Here is a 21225-nt window from a genome sequence, read left to right as displayed (position 1 = left end):
TTTCCTCCCTGCCCCTTCCACGTTTTTCAAATACCTGCCTCATCGCACCTGCTACAACATTCTTTTCCACCGAAACGTTTTCCCAGGTCACCACCAGTGAAGTCAGGCAGCCGAGCTGCGATCTGTTGCCAGGAATTATTCAGGCTCGCTGTCAGCCAGGATGGTGTCCTCTTTACCTGCTGGGCATGTAGCTGGTGAGCAGTTCTCCACCTCGCCATCCTGATGCCTGTTTTCTCTGGCTACTCCAGGTACCATTTGTGCTCGTCCAGAGACTCCAAGTGGCAGACATCAAGGCAGGAATAAACGTGCAAGAATTTCATCAAGGGGAATGCCTGTGAGACAAAGGGCCTGGGGAGGCTAAGAGAGCTGGCAGACCACAATGCAAGTCAGAATCCAAGGAAAGAACAGAGGGAAGGAAGTTGGGGTAGAAGGTCCTAGAGCATCCTGCAGTCTAAAGAAGGTTCAGCAAAACTATCGGTGAGTACAGTAGCCCCCCTTATCCATGGGGGGTATGTTCCAAGACCCCCAGTGGATGCCTAAAACCGTGGATAGTATTGAGCCCTGCAAATACTATGTTTTTTCCTATACATACATACCTATGATAAAGTTTAATTTATAAATTAGGCACAGTAAGAGATTAACAACAATAATTAATAATAAAATAGAACGATGACAATATACTGTAAGAAAAGTTATGTGAATGTGGTCTCTCTCTCAAAATATCTTATTGTACAACTTTAATGCCTTTTCCATCTTAACACGAATCACACATTGTGGTCATAACTTTCGCAGTTTGAGGTGGAACAGCAAAAAAGGAATTTCTTTTTCCTTCTTCACAATTTTATGGACAGAAGATTTTCTTACCAGAGATCTTAGCAACCTCAGGTAGAATTTTTTTTCTTTCCTTAACTCGGGAACTTTCACCTTTTTACTTAAGGGAAGTGCTTTACAGCTTCTCCTTGACATCTCCAAATTGCCAGCATCCCTACTCTTGCGTTTGGGGGCTATTATTAAGTAAAATAAGGGTTCCTTGAGCACAGGCACTGCGATACTGCAACAATAACCCAATAACCAAGACAGCTAATAAGTGACTAACAGGTGGCATACACTGAACAAAGTGACGATCCATATCCCAGGTGCGTCAGAGTGAGATTTCCTCACACTATCTCAAAAAGGTGTGCAATTTAGGACCTATGAATTATTTATTTCCGGAATTTTTCATGTAGTATTTTCAGAGTGAAGTTAACCACAGGTGAAAAGCGGAACTGCAGATGAGGGGGGCTACTGCATTTGAGCCAAGGCCAGCTGTCTGAGGAGTTCCGTATCTACCAAAAATGAGCCTGCCTCAGAATCCCTGCCGGGCTAGGTCGTCAGCTGGGATACATGTAGGAAGTGTGGCCATGGTGCTCTATACCAGCTGGGCCCTCAGTCAATGAAACCCCCTTTAGATGGAAGTCTGTGAAACGCATTCTCATGGCCACAACACCTTGGTTTCAGTAGTTTTGACTATTGATTTATTTCTGGTTTACTCAACTCACAAGGTAGAAATTTTCAGGGGTGTTAACAGAAACCTTAGTTTTAGTTGGGTTTTTGTTTCTGTTTTGGGGTTTTTTTAGTTTTTTTTTTTTAACCATTCCCTTCCTCCTCAACAGTCCCTAAACTCTAAGGTTTGTCTCAGGGCTTTGAGACTTCTGATCTCTGCTTCATATTTTAGCCTCTTACCAGTTGCTTTCTAATTGGTGTCTCGACCTCTTGACCAAAGCATGGGGAGCTTAGAAATCAGTGAATACAATGAGGGAAAATTGCACTCAGAACATTGGGTTCACTTCTCTGTAATTCACTTTCCTTCAAGGTATTGGTGTCTCTGGTCCTAGCTGCTTTGGTGGCCCTAAGTACCAGCTTTTATCTCCTCAGGTCAGTGAGACTACTGCCAGCTCCACAGCACTTTCTGTTTGACCTCTCTTCCAATGTTAGTTTACCAGCAGATACCCTGACGGAAGAAGGTAGTAGTAAAAACAAACACATCTTAACGCCTTCCCAGTTACCTAGGAGCCAGGCCCTTTAAGTTTTGGCTGCCTTGGTTGCTCTCTGATGCCACCATTTATTGTTTGTATTTTATCAAGCTTTTTGAGTTATTCTAGGTGGCAAATTTAGTCTGATATCAGCAATTCAGTCATGGATGAGTCAGAATATTTAGTTTAAAAAATATGAATTATTACCCTTGGAGACCCACTTCCCCCTTAGCTCTTAACATTCAAATCCATCCAGACCAAAGCAAATTAACATTTTCTTCCTGAAGAGAAAATACATTCTCTACAATATTTTTCTCACCATGTCCCTGCTATACTGTGCTTCTTTTATCTTAAAATAAGATAGACTTCGGCTGTTTTAAAATATGGTTGTTCAAATTTCTGTGTATGATGCAAGGCATCCGGTGATATTTTAAACCATTAATAAAACTATATGTCTGTATGTTGGAAGGAGGCTGGGGGAAGGGCTGTGGAGGTGGATTATTTCTTAACTACTGTCTTCCTGGGAAAACCTGGTGGTAAAAGAACATTTTCATAGAAACTGTGATTTTTATTACACTGAGTCTACTGTTTCTCTGATTTCTTAAATGAAAAATGACATGTTTTGTATTAGTAGCAAATACATTAAAAAACGGAAGCATCAAAGAGATAGGACATACTTGAAATCTTTCTGAATGTATGATATATAAAGGAAACTATTCTAAGTATACAGTTAACATGTTACACTTCTGAAAATCTGAGCTCTAGAGCAATTTTCAGAGTTAAAATTTATTTGTTGTGAATCTGTGTTTCATGTACTTAATAATTGCTCAAGTTCTGTATTTTATAAATATGCTTTTTAAAGCTTTTCTTTTATGGAAATTATTGATCTTTACTTCTATGTACTCATAGATTAATATTTTATTGCTGTGTAATTGCTATCTTTTCCTGTCTTCAATAGGAAAGAGTATCTGTTAAACACTGTTTTTCAGTATAACAATGAGAATTAAATTATTTAATATATGTCAAAATTTCTTTTAAAACTGTGAATTAATAACAGTAATAATTATCATTTATAATAAGTTTTTAATCCTCACAGCAATTCTATAAAGTCAGAGTTTTAATAACCAGCTTAAGTTTACATGCATATAAATGGAAGCGTCAGGAGTCAAAGCCATGTTGGAACATACACACAGCTGCTCCCGGTGATTCAATCAAACAGTAAATCTAGGTTCTTCTGTGAAGGCATTTGGCAGATGTGGTTAAAGACGCTGATCAGAGAGATCAAATCGAGACATTAATTGAGAACAATCAATGTTATACCATGCGGGAGATAGCCAACATACTCAAAATATCCAGATCAAGCGCTGAAAATCATTTGCACCAGCTTGGTTATGTGAATCGCTTTGATGTTTGGGTTCCACATAAGTTAAGCAAAAAAAACCTTCTCGACCGTATTTCCGCACGTGATTCTCTACTGAAACGTAACAACAACGTTGTTTTTAAAACAAATTGTTATGGGCGAAGAAAAGTAGATACTGTACCATAATGTGGAATGGAAGAGATCATGGGGCAAGCAAAATGAACCACTACCAACCCCATCAAAGGCCGATCTTCATGCAAAGAAGGTGATGTTGTGTATACTGTCAGATTGGAAGGGAGTCCTCTATTAAGAGCTACTTCTGGAAAACCAAACTATTAATTCCAACAAGTACTGCTTCCAATTAGACCGACTGAAAGCAGCAGTCGACGAAAAGCGTCCAGAATGAGTCAACAGAAAACGCATACTCTTCCATCAGGATAACGCAAGACTGCATGTTTCTTTTTTGACCAGGCAAAAACTGTTACAGCTTGACCGGGAAGTTCTGATTCATCCTCCGTATTCACCAGACATTGCACCTTCAGCTTTCCATTTATTTCGGTCTTTACAAAATTCTCTTAATGGAAAAAATTTCAATTCCCTGGAAGTCTGTAAAAGGCACCTGGGACAGTTCTTTGCTCAACAAGATAAGAAGTTTTGGGAAGATGGAATTATGAAGTTGCCTGGAAAATGGCAGAAGGTAGTGGAACAAAAGGGTGACTACATTGTTCAATAAATTCTTGGTGAAAATGAAAAAAAAAAAGATGCTAATCAGTTAAATTAATTGAACAAGAGATTACCCTGTGTCTGCCTGAATTGATTGGAAGATCTTTAAAATATGCTCAGGTCTTCTCTGAGTGGGACCTCCCACCTGTGGACAAGCTTGGGTTCCTTCCTCTGGGTTCCAACTGGCTGCTGACCCTCCCTCTCTGCCTGCCCAATAGGCTTCCACAATTACGTAAACAAATAAACTTATATTTGCTTCTAGATATAATCTCCTACTACTTCTGGTTCTGCTTCTCTGGTTGAACCGTGATTAATAATCTTTCCTTCACTGCAAATCTGATACTTGAGTAAACGGTGGTCAAATTCAGAATGAAAATGTGGGGAGGGGAACAGTGAGTTTAAAAATAAGGTGGAGCGAGAGAGGAGCCAAGGGGAGAGTCTTTTTTATTGTATCTTTATGCCTAGATAGTGAACACATTTTTTAAAAGAATGATTTTCCTGTCATTTGAATAACTCATGTTCAACAACTTTTGACATCTTTTCTAAAATTATATGATATTAAATAAATATAACTAGTAGATATCAGTATTTATATGGTTAGGCTGTCCTCTTGCTCTCTGTACATCCCCAGATCAACCAGGCCCTGCTTCACACACATGACTATCCAATCCTCTTAATTTAAGGCTTCATTAGCCCCTGGTAACTGATGAGCTCACCTGACATCAATTCTCCCTATAAATGGTATCCTTCTCTGCTGAGCAATGAAGATGGCTGCTACCTCCTGCCCACTGTCTGCTGCACACGTGTAGTGTCGCTCTAGGTCACTTTGTGTAAGATCCCTCTGTCCAGTAAACTATTGATGTCTCTGTCACTGTCTCCAAGCTCTTCCTTTGGTCTCCAGACTGGGCAACTACAAGACTTGCAGGCCTGCGGGGTGCCGCCCAACAGTATTGGATTAGTAACAGCAGGAGGTATGACATATCAACATTTTTCAGTGTAAACCCCTGGATTTGAATGCAGAAGTTTTGGAGCACAAGTTTTGTTGCTCTTAGATTTGTACTTGAGAATTCTCCGCAGATTATTGTAAACGTACTTTTCTGCAGAGCATTCTCTTATAACCTGCTCAATAGTATCCACGCGAAACAGAAAGTCTCTTTTAATTAATGAATACTGACATACAAAATAGCTAATAAAAATACTTTTAGGGACTGAATGTTTGTGTCCACCCCAAATCCATATGTTGAAACCTTAACCTCCTGTGTGGCTGCATTTTGAGATGGGTCCTTTAAGGAGGTAAGTAAGGTTAAATGAGGTCCAAGAGTGGAGCCTTAATCTAATAGGACTGATGTTCTTATGAAAAGGGGAATAGAGACCAGAGTTCTCTCTCTCTCCCCCGCTCCAGTGCACAAAGAAGAGGTCATGTGACACACACAGTGAGATGGTGGCTGGCTGCGGGCCAAGAGGGGAGGCCTGAGAATAAAACCTATCTTGCTGGCACCTTGATCTTGGACTTTCCAGCCTCCAGAATGGTGAGTAATATATTTCTGTTGTTTATATCAGCCAGTCTGCGGTATTTTGTTATGGCAGTCTGAGCAGATTAAGAAGAATACTAGACTCATAAAATTTTGCTTATATGAGAAATCTAAAAAAAAAAAAAATGATACAGATGAACTTACATACAAAACAGAAATAGACCCACAGACATAGAAAACAAACTTATGGTTACCAAAGGGGAAAGTGGGGGGATACATTAGGAGTTTGGGATTAACATGTACACACTAATATATATATAAAACAGATAACCAATAAGGAGTATAGCACAGGGAACTATACTCTATATTTTGTAATAACCTATATGGGAAAAGAATCTGAAAAAAATAGATATATATGTATGTATAACTGAATCACTTTGCTGTACACCTGAAACTAACACAACATACTAAGTCAACTATACTTCAATTAAACACAGAAAAACAGGGGACTTCCCTGGTGGTGCAGTGGATAAGACTCCATGCTCCCAGTGCAGGGGTCCCAGGTTCAATCCCTGGTCAGGGAACTAAATCCCACATGCATGCCACAACTAAGGAGCCCATAAGCCACAACTAAGGAACCCGCCTGCCGCAACTAAGACCCGGTGCAACCAAATAAATAAATAAAACTCACCTTTGGATTAAAAAAAAAAAACAGAAAAATACTAGTCATAAAAGATAAGTTTTTATTAAACATCATTTAAGTACATAAAATTTAATTATCTTAAAAACAATATACTATAAAAATTTTTCTTTAACTTCTGATTTTCCTAGGATCATAACTTTAAGCTGTATTAAATGCATGTGGAAAATGTAGTAAGCATAATAGATTTGGAAGAATAAACTAGTAGGTTTTGCAATCTATAGCAATCAATATAGGATCCATCTGTTTTGATCACTAATCTGATTAATGAGGAACACAGAAGATTTTTTTTGCATTTCTGAGGTTGTTAGCTATATTTTTACTGTTTTTTTTTTAAAGCAAGTATACATGATATGATCTGATCTTCTCACTAACAGAATATGACAATTGAAGAAAAAACAACCCAAACCATCCCTTTATTTGTAGGGACCATGGAAAGTCTAATCAAATTCCTACAGGATAGAGAATCACAAACCTTTAACTCACTTTTTTATATTCAAAATGGAAAAAAAAAGTGACTTCTAGGGCTACATAGCAAAATTCAAATCAAAATTAATTATAACTTTGCAAAATAGTCTTCCTACTCCAACTTTTATCCTTTTTTATTTGAAAAATATCTCTAACTTCCCAAAGTGGTTAGGACAGGTTTCATGTCACACAATTATTTAGAAATTGTTATTAAGGTTTCAGGCATGAACATGTAAATTATGGAAAAGCATAGTTGATTAAACAGAATAAACCTATGAGAATGATTTAAAACTTTTGTTTCAAAACAGTTGCTTATGTTTTTAATTGATATATAGTTGATATATGATATTAGTGTCAGGTGTACAACATAGTGATTCAAATTTTTTATAGAGTATATTGCATTTAAAGTTATTGTAAAATATTGGTTATATTCCCTGTGCTGTACAATATACCCTCGTAGCTTATTTACTTTATACATCATAGTTTGTACCTCCTTATCCCCTACCTCTATCTTGCCCTTCCCTGCTTCCCTCTCCCCACTTGTAACAACTATTTTGTTCTCTGTATCTGTGAGTCTGTTTCTGTTTTGTTATATTCATTTGTTTTATTTTTTAGTTTCCATATATAAGCAGTAATATACAGTATTTGTCTTTCTCTGTCTGACTTATTTCACTAAGCATAATACCCTCCAGGTCCATCCATGTTGCAAATGGCAAAACTTCATTCTTTTTTACAGTGGAGTAGTAATCTCTTGTGTATGTATGTATAATGTATACCCCATCTTCTTTATCCATTCATCTGTTGATGGACCCCAGGTTGCTTCCATATCTTGGCTATTATAAATAATGCTGCTATGAACATTGGGGTGCATGTATCTTTTTGACTTAGTGTTTTTGTTTTCTTAGCATATATACTCAGCAGTAGAATTGCTGGATTATATGGTAGTTCTATTTTTAGTTTTTTGAGGAACCTTCATAGTGTTTTCCATAATGGCTGCACCAATTCATATTCCCACCAACAGGGTACAAGTGTTCCCTTTTCCCCACATCCTAACCAATATTTGTTATTTGTGGTCTTTTTGGTGATAGGTATTCTAACAGGTGTGAGTTGATAGCTCATTGTGGTTTTGATTAGCATTTCTCTGATTACTGATGTTGAGCAGTTTTTCATGTGCCTGTTGACCATCTGTATGTCTTCCTTGGAAGACTGTCTGTTCAGGTCTTCTGCCTATTTCTTAATTTTTTTATATTGAGTTGTATGAGCTGTTTATATGTTTTAGATATTAAACCCTTATTGGTCATATCATTTGCAAATATTTTCCCCATTCAATTGGCTGTCTTTTCATTTTGTTGATAGTTTCCTTTGCTGTGTAAAAGCTTTTAAGTTGAATTAGGTCCCATTTGTTTATAATTGGTTTTGTTTTCTTTGCCTTAGGGGACAGATCAAAAAAATATTGCTATGATTTATGTCAGAGTGTTCTGCCTATGTTTTCTTCTAGGGGTTTTATGGTTCTGGTCTCACATTTAGGTCTTTAATCCGTGTTGAGTTTATTTTTGTATATGTTGTGAGAAAATGTTCTAATTTCATTCTTTTGCCTGTAGCAGTCCAGTTTTCTCAGCACCACTTATGGAAGAGACTGTCTTTTCCTCATTGTATATTCTTGCCTCCTTTTGTCATAGATTAGTTGACCATAAGTGCATGAGTTTATTTCTGGGCTCTCTATTCTGTTCCATTGATCTATGTGTCTGTTTTTGTGCCAGTACCATACTGTTTTGATTACTTTAGCTTTGTAGTATAGTCTGAATGCAGGGAGTGTGATACCTCCAGCTGTGTTCTTCTTTCTCAAGATCGCTTTGGTAAAGTCTTTTTAAATGCCATGAAAGACTCTATTTTAAAAGGTATTTTCCATTTAAACAAAATCTGAGTTGGAAAAATTCATCAAAATATTTATGATAAATTCACTTTTTGGCTCATTAGCACTACTTTCAAAATATGTGCACACACACATTCAAGCTATTTGACTTTTTTTTTTAGAAATAAGATTTTGTCAAGAGCCAATGATTTATTTTTAATTCTAAATTGTCCTCTCTGAGAGCCAGCCCTATTCTTAGGACAGCCCTCCTAAACTGAGAGGGAAGTTTCTGTGCATCTTGACAGACTTTCCTGAGCCAGTGAATTTTAATATCCAAACATTGGATTTAGATGTGAAATTTAAAGTTACTGAAATTTGAATTGCCTCTAAACTCGCATCCTCAGTTTAAATTATATGATGCTTTGTTCTTTAAGAGGACTTGCTACCTTTATTGGTCCATTTTTTTTTAGATTATATAAACTCAAAATACAATTTTAAAATAGTTAAAAATTCTTCTAAGTGATTAATCACCATAGCTATCAAGTTACAAAAGTAAAATTCTTACTAAATTTAAGTGTATAAACTTAGAGTGTAATCAAATAACAGACCAACTTAAAAAATTTCAGTTAAAAGTTAAAAAATAAGTATCCAAAGTGATCTTGATAAATTATACTTTAAAGAAAATGGCTATTTATAACAGGGATTATAACAGTAATATCTAGGTCATATATGCAATTAATTGCATAAGACAGATAACTACTAGTTATTTCACTGTTCTTTAGTGCACCAAAAATACAGCAATCTTTTAAAGAGCTTCAGGGGGGAAATTTCATTTTTTAGTGGATTGCATAAATTGAGGGAATTATGTATCTAGGGAATCTTTGAGTCCCAACATTGTAAAATATATCATTTTTATAGCCATAAAGTGTAAAGCCAGGTAAATTACCAAACTAAAGTTCTAGAGACAAAATGAAATAGTTTGCTTTATTTATAGCTTGTGAATAGGTTAAAACCCAAAATATTAGCATACTATAAGAATTCAAATAGGCAGATATATAGATTATTTATTAAAGAACATATATATCAAATGTATATATACATAATATCTAAATCATAAAGTCTATTTATACATTACTGTTTCAATCCTTCAATTTTTTGTCGAAATATAGCTTTTAGAGGTTAAACACATGAATTTTGAAAATGAGCACATGTCAAAGATTTATTTAACACATTAATGAACAAACAAGAGAGGTGAAACTGTTTCCAAAAAAAGTTTAGAAGAAACAGAAGTATTTATAGTGACCGAATAAAAGAATGGTAGGAGAGGACCATGAAATCATATACAAAACTGAATAATGTCTTATGTGGCATTAGTAGTAAAATATTCTACCAATAGTAAGTAACAAATCCAAACAAAGGTCTAAAATCGGATAATCCTTGGGTAGGCCTGTTAGACAGTGCTTTGTTACGACAGTCTCTACTTGTGATCCTAAAATAAACTCCAGAGATTATTCTTGATTACGCACTCAGTTTTTGGTTGGGTTTGGTTGAATTTTAAATAACTCTTATTCTTCTATTCTGAGGATAGGAAAAGAAAAAAGGGAATTTATCTCCTTAGGGTTACACCTACAGTATCTATGTTTGTGTGTGGATTCTACTTTTTCAAGGTTCTGGAAATCTGCTAAAGGGATCTGACCAGCAAGGAATTAATTGAGCTATTATATTGCCTGTGAGGCTGTGTTCTTGTAATCCACAGAAGGTACAAGACCAGTTTCCTGGATCACTTTGTGGACATAGATTCCAGACCTGAATTACAACCCTTGCTCTTTGGTGGGCTTCTAGTTCTGATTTAAATTGAATTCTCAAATAGGACCCCCCCCCCAATACATGCTTTTGGCTGCACAGTTGATTTGTGTAATGATATCCCAATTTTTAAAAGAGACAGATTCCTATTAACCTATGAAGATAACTATGTTGCCATTGAAATTAAGGGTTTAGTATAAAAAAAAGTGTGAGAATCAGCCTAATAGATTTCTTATAGAAAAAAAAAAAGATACCATTTAAAGAATTTTTTTTTTATTCTGCAAAACCATAGTCTAAATAACTGAGGGTTAGAGGTAGAAGAATGCTTCATATACTCATCAAAAATATCAACAATATTCTAAACAAAACACACACACAACCACACATTCCGTCATAAGTTCATTCGGTACTACGTAGTTATTGTTCCTCTTGATCTTACATCAGCAGTTTGCTTTCACGAGGTTGTCTGCTTCTGGAATAAAAAGAACTCCTGACTCAATCCTCTGATGCAATCTTTACAGTCATCTAAGAGGTGTCACCTTAAGCTCCAAAGCTGGTACTAATGAATCTATTTCTTCTGGTATAAATAGTCAAAACACCCGCTATACTTCTTTCCAGGAGGTATTGACTGTTTTTTCTTTGAAGATCAAATTTCTGACCTGTAGCAGAGCCTTCAGATAAACATGAAAGGAGACAGAAATTACCTACTGATGTGACGCGAAAAGGCTGTCGTTAGTTTATTACAGTAACCAACAGTATCAGAATGGAGAAGGGTGATACTCTCTATTGAGATACATGCATTACTATGGCCTAAGGATTTGCCCAGTGGTTCCCCTGGGGGTTGAGTAAGAATGAGATGATCGAGATTTAAAAAAAAATTTTTTTTATTGAAGTATAGTTGATTTACAATATTGTGTAAGTTTCAGGTGTACAGCACAGTGATTCAGTTTATATATGTATGTATATTTCTTTTTCAGATTCTTTTCCCTTATAAGTTATTACATAATATTGAGTATACTTCCCTGTGCTATACAGTAGGTCCTTGTTGGTTATCTATTTATACACAGTAGTGTGCGTATGTTAATCCCAGCCTCCTAATGTATCCCTCCTCCCACCCCCCTTTCCACGTTGGTAACCATACTTTTGTTTTCTGTGTCTCTGAGTCTCTTTCTGTTTTGGAAGTAAGTTCATTTGTTTCCTTTTTTTTTCTTTTAGATTCCACATATAAGGGGTATCATATGATATTTGTCTTTCTCTGTTTGACTTACTTAATATGATAATCTCTAGGTCCATCCATGTTGCTGTAGATGGCATTATTTCATTCTTTTTTATGGTTTAGTAATATTCCAAGCATTCTTTTTTTAATAAAGAGGAGAGAGGTACCTGCCTCCCCACCTTTCTTCCTGAAGGTGTCCCCTTGAAACATTATTGGCTTGATAAAAGGCCCAAGGTTTTGATTTGGCCATGCAAGGTCTTAGCGCTTCTGACCCTTGGAACTGAAAACACTTATTTTGAGAATTAGCTCAGGGGTCTCTCTCAGCATATTTGGGAGGTAATCACATGTGCATTATTTCATCTCCCAAGAATATATGAGAAGTTTTCATTGTTCTCTCCCCTCCTGACTGTATAAATATGTGTCAAATTCTGTCCAGACTTTGCACCCACTTTTGGGCTATCTTTACATGCATATAAATCTGAAATGCTCATTTGCCAAAGCATTTTGTTTTCTTTCTCTCTTCAACATTGGTATGGAGAGTGTTTTGTTGGTTCCCTGAGAGTTTTCAGGCATTGTGATGTTACCCTATGAGGTATGAGATGCTACTCTACTTGCTGGCTAATAAGTTAGTCTGCCACAGTTTCATGGATGCTGGTGGAACACGCAACACTCCTGGGTCGGAGACCATGGACAGTTTATTACTTGTAGCAAAGCAAGCAGCATGATGTTCATGTCCCCATCAGTTGTCCTTGCCTACCACTTTCTAGAAGGACTGAGGTAAGGGGGACCAGGTGGATGCTGGGCTTGCAGTGGGCTTGCATCATAGCTGAGGAACATGGAATTTAGGGAACCCAAATCTTTTCTAATAGGCTGCAAGGAAATTAAATGAAATTTACTAATACTGGCCTGTAAACAAACCTGCCCGCCCCGCCCCCCCCCCCCCCCAGAGAGAAACTCTGTCTTCCAAGCCTGCTTGCTATACAAATATCTTTGGAAACATAACCCAGAACAAGGCAGCCAAAGCCTTTCTTTGCATTTCATGCAGACATGCAGGAGATTCATGGAGAATTGTCTTCCAGTAAAGGTGAGAAAATATTCTTCACCTTCATGGCCTTCCTGCAGGGTTTACAGTCTCTAAAACACATTTATATTAATAACAATTTATCCACGCAAAATTAGCTGCTTGGTAACCAATGTTTCAGTATCCTAGCTTAGACATGATCCAGGGCAGCAGATTGTACAAATGGATCTCTGAGTAGACAAACTTTAAAAAGATTTTGTGGGAATAATAATAGTTTTTCTGATTAATAAACCACTATAAGATGCTGAAGAAGCTCAGATTAACTAGTCTCTTCATGAGAAAACAAATCCAAATATTATGAAGACACTATTTTACTTTTTAAAGTTTTACTGTGTGCTGATAGTCAGGGAAGTTACATATTGCTGGGGATTTCTTAATCCAAAATTTATCAAACTGGTCTGATTTGTTCAAAATTCACCTTGTTTACACCAACTTGATTTCTCAAAGAAAAAAATGCCTCTGAGTTAGCAGTTTTGGTGAGAAAGATTTTTCTTGTTCTCCCTCTTAAAGGTATAGCACATTTTAAAATATTAGAAATTTTATGACTTTGTTTTCTAGAAATATTCAAATTATGTCCATGATTTTTGGTTTCTATATCAGAATAGACCTCATTTATTTTTAGACTTGTATCTAATATATTCATGCAGTACCTTCTGGAGTGGGAAAATATTTCACACTCACACAATGAGAAATAAAGGCTTTTCTCAATTAAAGACATGGACACACGTACAGACTTTGCAGCTTCAGCTCACAACCTTGGCCACAGGTCAAATTCAACACAAAAACACACAAATCACTGGCCCAGATTCCAGAGTGCTGTTCTCCTTTCCAATAAGCATGGCATATTTTCTAAATTGATTTGAACTCACGAATAGACAAATAGACTAACAAAAAGGCCAATAACTCAGATAATCTATTCTCTCTCACCTATGAGAGAGCAAATCTGTGTTTCTACCCACTAGAGATCATTAAACTTTCAGACCATACACACAGAATTTCATTCTTTGCCATCTTATGCAAACCAGAAGCAGAATCAAACTTAATCAAGAAATAGAAAATAAAACCGTAGAATGAGAAATTAAAACAAAGGAACAAGAGTAAGTAATTTCTATTGCTGCTTGGCATTCTCTCTAAAAGGCAAGGAAGGATGTGCTTTGCTTGAAATACGAGGTGCATTTCTTGGGCAATTCAGTCTGATTGGTTTGGGAAGATGGGTTCCACATGGACATCTCAGTGAAACGTCCCAAAACTCTCATAGTGTAATTTTTTTAAGTTCAAAATATGACTCACATAAAGTGAACATATCAAAGATTTGTTAAAGAAGTAGTGAGAAAACTTGAAAGGAACTTGGGCTCAAAAATATCTAGAAAAGACAAGAGTATTTTAGTGACCAAATGAAAGAATGATGGGGTAAGATTGTGAAATTACATGCAAAACTGGAATGATGGTTAATTTTGTCAACTTGACTGGGCTAAAGGGTGCCCAGATATTTGGTTAAACATTATTTCTGCATTCATCTGCAAGGGGGTGTTTGTATGTGTCTGCTGCTGCCTCAGCAGAGGAAAATTTCAGTAATAAAGTGGATAGGATGACTTGGTCTGTGGATACCAGTCATCTTTTCTCAGCTACCCTGTCATCCCCAGTGGGCTCATGAATACTTTACCGCCTCTTCTGGGGAAAGGGTTAAAGCATCTCTGGTGTATTGTCTGTATATGTATCTCCATCTAATGGTTCTCCTTCTCTGAAGAACACAGACTAATACAACGGGTAATGCCATACACATCAAAAATAAAAAGCTAAAACTTCGGGGTTGTAATTTTGTCTATGAACAGAAATAATGCTCCTTGACAGGAGAAATGCATTTCCATTGTTATTAGCCAAGAATAATTTGTATTGCTATCCAATTTCTACAAGTTAGTTTTACAACTTTTATAGAGTTGTAAAATAGCCCAATCAAGATTAAATAGAAAAATAAAATAGGATAGATGCTCCTAGATAATTAGATAAACCTTTAATATTAAAATCAACTTCATACTTAGTTCAGTCCAAAGTGTACATGACGAGAAAAACTTGCCTAAAATAATTCCTTTTTTAAAATTTGCTATAATATCAATGTATACTTTAAGTTGAGTGTTTCTGCAAGCTTCATGAGCCTATCTTACTATGCATCTCAATAGTGTACAGGTTCCGAATGTGATAACTTAAACTCTGAAAAATGATCTTAAGTATCTCAAAAGTATACAATAAATTAGCATTTTCCTCTGTCATCTGTCTCCAATTCCCTACCATACCAAGGTCTGTATAACCCCAAATTTTACAAGTAGAGTTAATTTGTGGAAATGTTAGATGTTCCCTATTTATGATTTAAAAATTCAACATTTAAATCCACACTGAATAGTCTCCAGTTCAATAAATACCACTGGTTATGTTCATAAAAATTGAAACAAAATTTTTGTTGTTAAACTCTTTTGGCCAAGATGTTCAATTCCACCAGATTGGGAGTGGAACATATTTAGTTTTACTTTTAAATCAATCTTTTACAATGTAAAATTTTAGAAGTTTTCTTTCTCTGAAAATAAAGTAGATAAATTTTAGATTTAGATATGGATTTCTAAAAATCATAGGAAAAGGTTTTATTTTCTAGGAAAAGCAACACAAGTAAACATTTGCTCAAATTCTGGGAAAAAAAGTTTGTCTTCCTGATCAAATACAGAGAATACTTTTGTTGCTTTTACTTTTGAGTTTTTGACATCATTTGGTGGTCCTTTCAGCTAACAATCTGTAATCTCCTCCTTCCTTTCACTGGATTCATGTAGTACAGAAATTCTCAATCTTGGCTACATGTAGAATCACCTAGAGAGTTTTCTTCTGCAATAATATTGATGCTTGGGACACACCCCACACAAATCAAAATTGCTGGGGGTAGGGCTCAAGTATCAGAATTTTTTCACAACTTCTCCACATGATTCAAATGTAAAGCTACTATTTGGAGCCACTGGTACAGCGGCTTTTCCAGCTGCTAGATATCAGCTTGTTCTGGACATTTCCTCCCAAAGTTTTCAAAGACTTTAAATGTAAAAGAAATTGTTACTATGACTTTTTTTTAAAAAAATAGGCTTGAAAATATTTTCTTATTTTACTGTCTTCTTAAAAAAAAGACATGTCCTTCTGCTAATATTTGAAAAAATATAACTAAAACTTGATAAAATGGAAGAGCATGTCCCACATGATCAGAGAGTGTATTGTTGATTTCAGTGTACAAGAAACCAGACTCATACTTGGTCATATCATTGGCTTTAATATACGTGTGAGTATGAGTGTTTGTGTGGATGGGGGTGGATACAGGTCAATATTATTTCAAAGCTGAAAGTTTTTCTCATAGATGGATAATACATTCTTTTTGGAGGGAAAATGGCTTTGTTGTTAATTGGCCTGAGGTTATGCAAACCTAAAGCCTGTATCCTGGAATAGGAAGTTCAAGACAATAAAATTTATTCTATCAAGAATAAAAATTATAAAGGGTTACTTTTACTCTGGGAAGAGCTGCCGGAAATCCCCCTCACACCTTTTTGGGGGCATCTGAGAGCAGTTGTCTAGATTTCCTGGTAGGAAGACACAGAGAGGGAAATATGGTGGTCCTTGTGATATGATAGTTGGATGGAAGCTTGCACCATCATTGAGAATTGTCTCAGAGTAACTGTAGAGTAGCCCGGCCTAAGAACTCTGAGAGATTTGGTATGTTTAATCCAGTTTTAAGTGTTTGTGTGTGTGTGTGTGTTTTCACTATATTCCTCTTTTTTTTTCCTACCCAAATCTTTAGTAAAGTCTTGTTAAATCATGTTGGCTGGTTTTAGCTGTGCTGTGGGGAGTTTGGGAATATTTTGGGCCCATGCTTGGCATGAAGTACCAAAGTGGAGAGCAGCAACTGCCTGAGGGAAGAAGTTTCCAGGCCTCCAGGGGAGATCCAGAGCAGAAAGGAGACCAAATTGGCCACAAGGAACCAAGCATTGGGCAGCAGTGATAACTAGAATGATTTTGGAAACCTGTCAACCTTCCTCAGTGATTTAGAAATACCTAAGGAAGAGAAAGTGTTCCAAGACCAGACATCCAGTTGTTGAAGATGGATGCCATTTGTGGTAAAGTGAAGAGTGACTCCTGAAAACTGAGGAAGAGACAATTAGGTTGTAATGGGGAAAAAACAAAAACAAAAACACCAAACTTTATTAAAAAAAAAAAACACAACTATTCATTCTAGCAGTCAACAAGCATTCATTAATTGTATTAATACCATATGTTTATATTACATAATCATTAATTATACATATAAACCTTGTCAGCTATCAAAATTATTTTCTTTAAGGAGGCATGGTATTAAAAATAGTAACTATATAGCAGGGACTTTGCCAGGCACTATGCATACAAAGCTGTAGTCATCATTATCTGCAATGGTAATTCTTTGGGATAAATCTTAAAAAAAATACAGATTGTCATACACAGAGTGTGCATTTTTATGCTTTTATTTTATACAATTTTTGCTTAATTACTGCTTTCATATGTAATATTTCAATTCTATTTCTGGATGCAATTATGTAAAAGAGATTTGTTTAGGGTTTGATCCGTGGTGAATCCTTTTTAGCAGGATGACAGCATAATGAGAGAAGGTTAAGTACTCAAGGCAGCGTGCAGCTGTGGATCACCAAAGATTAGCATTGGAAGGAAACCCAGGGTATAGAAGCCATCTGGCCAGAGGGAATTGAGCAAATCCTCACAAGGAAATAGGGCTTTTGTTAACCTTAGTTACAACTCAGAACAGAAATGTTTGAAACTCTCTTAACAAAATGAGCGATTCAAGATTCCAGAGGAGAATATCCTGTAATGATGTCTTCAAACGTGCTGGGCATGCCCACTTCTCAAATATCTCCAGCTAAAACTGTTAGAAATGAGCTCTAGATACATAGCTCATTGCTATAACACATTCAATCAACATACACATGATGAGTACATTTTTGTCTAGGTGAGGACATCTAGATTTTTCTAAATTATAACCAAAGTACTTATAGCACAGTTGGCATTTTTGTTGTTGATGGTAACCCTATAATGCTTTAATGAATGCTTAGATATTCATTTATATTTCTCTTGTTTTGATCTTCACCCTTACTTTTTCTCCAAGGCTTCTCTTTTCTTGTATTTCTCCCAGGCTGGCCCAGTTTCGGAACTGACTTTCTCATTAACATTTGCTGTAAAAAGTGGATGGTTATCAAGGAAATTATTAAATTCAAAATTTTCAATTTATAGATTTTAGCTCAACCTTTTAATTATACATGAAGATGTGATCTGATTGGGTTTAAAATTTGAAGTCCTTAGGCTTCTTGGGTTCCATGAAAATTATACTTTTTCATTCAACAAATATTCACTGAGTGCCTCCATGTACCAGACACTGTTCTAGATATAGCAGTGGACAAAAAAAAAAAAAAAAAAGGGAAAACAAACCAAACATTCTGCTTCCATGGATCTTCTATAGTAAATGTGCGTATCTCTACTTTCATGTGAAAATATTTTTATTAAAAACTGAATCTGTTTTTTAATAGAACACACAAGAATGAAGACACACACACACACACACACACACACACACACACACACACCTTTTATACAAAAGAAAATGGAAAGTGATGGTCCCTGAATTGAGAGTGAAAAAAGGTATCAGTTTAAATAGAATGATCCGGGCATGCAGCCCTGAGAAACTGATATTTGAATGAAGACCTGAAGGAGGTGCCCGATGTCACAGAATGCTATCGTGTGATAGTGCCAGAGGGCGTTGGACCAATAGCTAGTTTTAATAAATGTATAGATAGAGTCCTGGAAGTGTCACATAACTTGTTGATGTACCTGCATATGGTCTTTGAGATAAGTGGAAAACTTACCAGGAGTGAGAGGGTTAAAAATCAGTTGTTTGATCTAACCCATCCATGCTCTTGCTTTAAAGTAAATAGACACAATTATGATTAGTCATTGAGAATCCTGGGAAGAAATGGCAAGTTTTAAAAATAGATGTTTACACATTTTATTTGGGGTCATAATTTAATCAGAAATCAATGTCAGAAATTTTAGAAAAGAAATCAGGCTAAATCGCTCAATGTCTATTAAGGGAAGATGTATTCAATAGCAAGAAACAATGGAAAGGAGATGGACCAGAGCATGAGGGGAGAGGTACAGGAAAGAGATGATTTGGGAACAAGAGGGATTTATTGAACATGGAAGAGGGAAAATGGCGGATCCAAGTCAAAACCCTAGTTCAATCATATGTAATATCTAAGAATAAATTAAAATAAGTCAACTTGTGAAAATATTCTGTGAGGTAGATTATTTCACTGATGGCAGAAGAGATTTATAAAAAAATTTCTGGTAGAGTATTTTGGAATATGCTTCATGTAACAGCAGAAAAAATCAAGAATGTCACGCAGAAAAGGAAACAAATTCTCAAATGAATTTTAGAGAGTGGAATATGGTAGTATACTATCAACATAATCTACCCCTTTGTTAGACATCACTAATTAAATATTATACTGTATTAATGGAGTGAATGTAATATAGTTGATTTCTCTAATACACAATCTGAGCAAATCCATTCCAACATACACAGACACATACAATTTTGAATTGGTAACATTTTCACATAGTTCAAACGTCATAAAAAATATAAAAATATACCTGGAATGAAGTTTCTATCCTTTTCTTGTAGCATATATGCTCTTTTGCACCTAAGTTCTTTTCATATTAATCCATTTATTAAGTAGTTCCTCATTCTTTTTAAAAATTGAGAAGTATGCCATTGTGTGGGTATACCATTATTTATGTAAACAGCCCTCTATTAATGGAAATTTAGGTTTTTTCTTTTTTTACTATTATAAATAATGCCACAATGACTAATCATGTACATATGTGAAATTACACACGTGTGAAATCCTGTGTCTAGGATAAAATCCTAGGAGTAGAATTATGATGCCAAGGAGTATATACATTTTAATTTTGATAAATGCTGCCAAATAGCATCTCTAGAGGTTAAAATTTTAAATATATACGAGAGTTGCTATTTCCCTACAGCCTTGCCAACACAGTATATTTTGGATTTTAGCCTATCAGGTAGATGCAAATTTTGTTTCACTGCTGTTTGAATTAGTTTCTCTTAATGCAACCCCATTTGGGTATCTTTTCATATGTATGAGAGAGATTTGTATTTCATTTTGGGAGAACACTCTTTTCATATCCTTTGCCCTTTTTCCATAGGGAGAATTGTCCATTGTCTGTGATAGATTCCATTTTTTCCATGTGTGTAATTTGAGTATTTTTACTTCGCTTTTCTTTTGCCACTTGTAAAGGTTTTTTTTTTCTTAATTGAATTTTATTTTATGGCTTCTGAACTTTATGTTGCAGAGAGAAATGTCTTCCTCACTCTGGGGGGAGGCATCCTCCATATTTTCTTTTCTCCTAGCCCTTTTTTGATTTTACACACACACACACACACACACACACACACACACACACACAGTATCTGCCTGTCTATATCCTGTATTTATTGATTTGCAGTTTACCTAGAAATGGACCTCATTTTATCTTATTCCATATGTCTCCCAGCTATCTAAACAGAAGCAGAGAAAAGTTAATCTTTTCTGAGAAAAGATGCCTCCATATTCTCATGCTAAACTTCTGGACATTTTGGGGGTCTAATTCTGTTCTTTTGATTCTAAACCATTGTTCTTTATGCTACTCATTTGTTACTACTGCATTCCTTTAACTGCTAAGACACTGGAGTATATTTTACCACCTAATTGCCCTATCAGATAACATAAAACCTCCTGCCTATAAATTGCTTCGACCACCTTGGAAACAACTTTTAAAACACATAATTAATGATGTGCCTATTCCGTGAGCCATTAATACATCTCCTAGGTTTACCTTAGAGCTGTAGTTCTTAAACTTTAGCGTGCAAGGCTTCTTAAAACAGCTGGCTATGCTCCATCCCCAGAGTCTCTAATTCCCTTAAGGTGTACGACCCAGGAATTTGCATTCCTGATATGTTCCTAGGTAATGCCAATGCTGCTGGTCTAGGAGGACACTTTGAATATCACTGCCCTAAAAAACTTGCCACATGTGCAGAAGAAAGCATGTAAAAGAATGTTTCAGCATTGCTTGTAGTTAAGAATTGGAAAGACCTTAAAGGTACTTCTCAGAAGAATGGCTAAATACATTGTTTTATTCCTACAATGGAATTCTCTATAGCTATTAAAAGGAGCTAGCAATAAATATATCAAATGGATAAATCTCACGAAACATAACGTTGAGGACCCAAAACAATAGGGCCCATTCTTTGATCTCAGTGGCAGTAGTAAATACTGAAATGGGACATACAACACAGACAGATAAGAAAAGACATAGGGCCCTCAAGAAAAACAATGTTTCAGAAGAAATTTTACCATATACACAGTATCACTTATGAATACATATCAAAAATATAAAAGCATCATCTGGGAATCATAA

General features: G+C 35.8%; 1 long non-coding RNA gene and 1 other non-coding gene across 2 annotated transcripts in view; one reads left to right on the top strand and one right to left on the bottom strand.

The window, feature by feature from the left end:
- The first annotated feature begins 411 nt into the window (after nucleotides 1–411).
- The window catches only part of LOC130709271 (uncharacterized), a 150625-nt gene continuing 129811 nt past the window's right edge, over nucleotides 412–21225 (top strand). Inside the window, exons 1-2 of the long non-coding RNA XR_009009792.1 lie at nucleotides 412–477; nucleotides 5498–5624. This is a non-coding gene — a long non-coding RNA (uncharacterized LOC130709271). The remainder of the gene's footprint in view (nucleotides 478–5497; nucleotides 5625–21225) is intronic.
- Nucleotides 8814–8941, bottom strand: LOC130709308 (small Cajal body-specific RNA 11). Its single transcript, XR_009009831.1, has one exon. It is a non-coding gene; the product is annotated as a small Cajal body-specific RNA 11 (non-coding RNA).

The sequence above is a fragment of the Balaenoptera acutorostrata genome, chromosome 11 (genome assembly GCF_949987535.1).
Source record: "Balaenoptera acutorostrata chromosome 11, mBalAcu1.1, whole genome shotgun sequence".
NCBI classification, from domain to species: domain Eukaryota; kingdom Metazoa; phylum Chordata; class Mammalia; order Artiodactyla; family Balaenopteridae; genus Balaenoptera; species Balaenoptera acutorostrata.
Note: the sequence above shows the minus strand (reverse complement) of the source record. Positions and strands in the feature narration are given on the sequence as shown.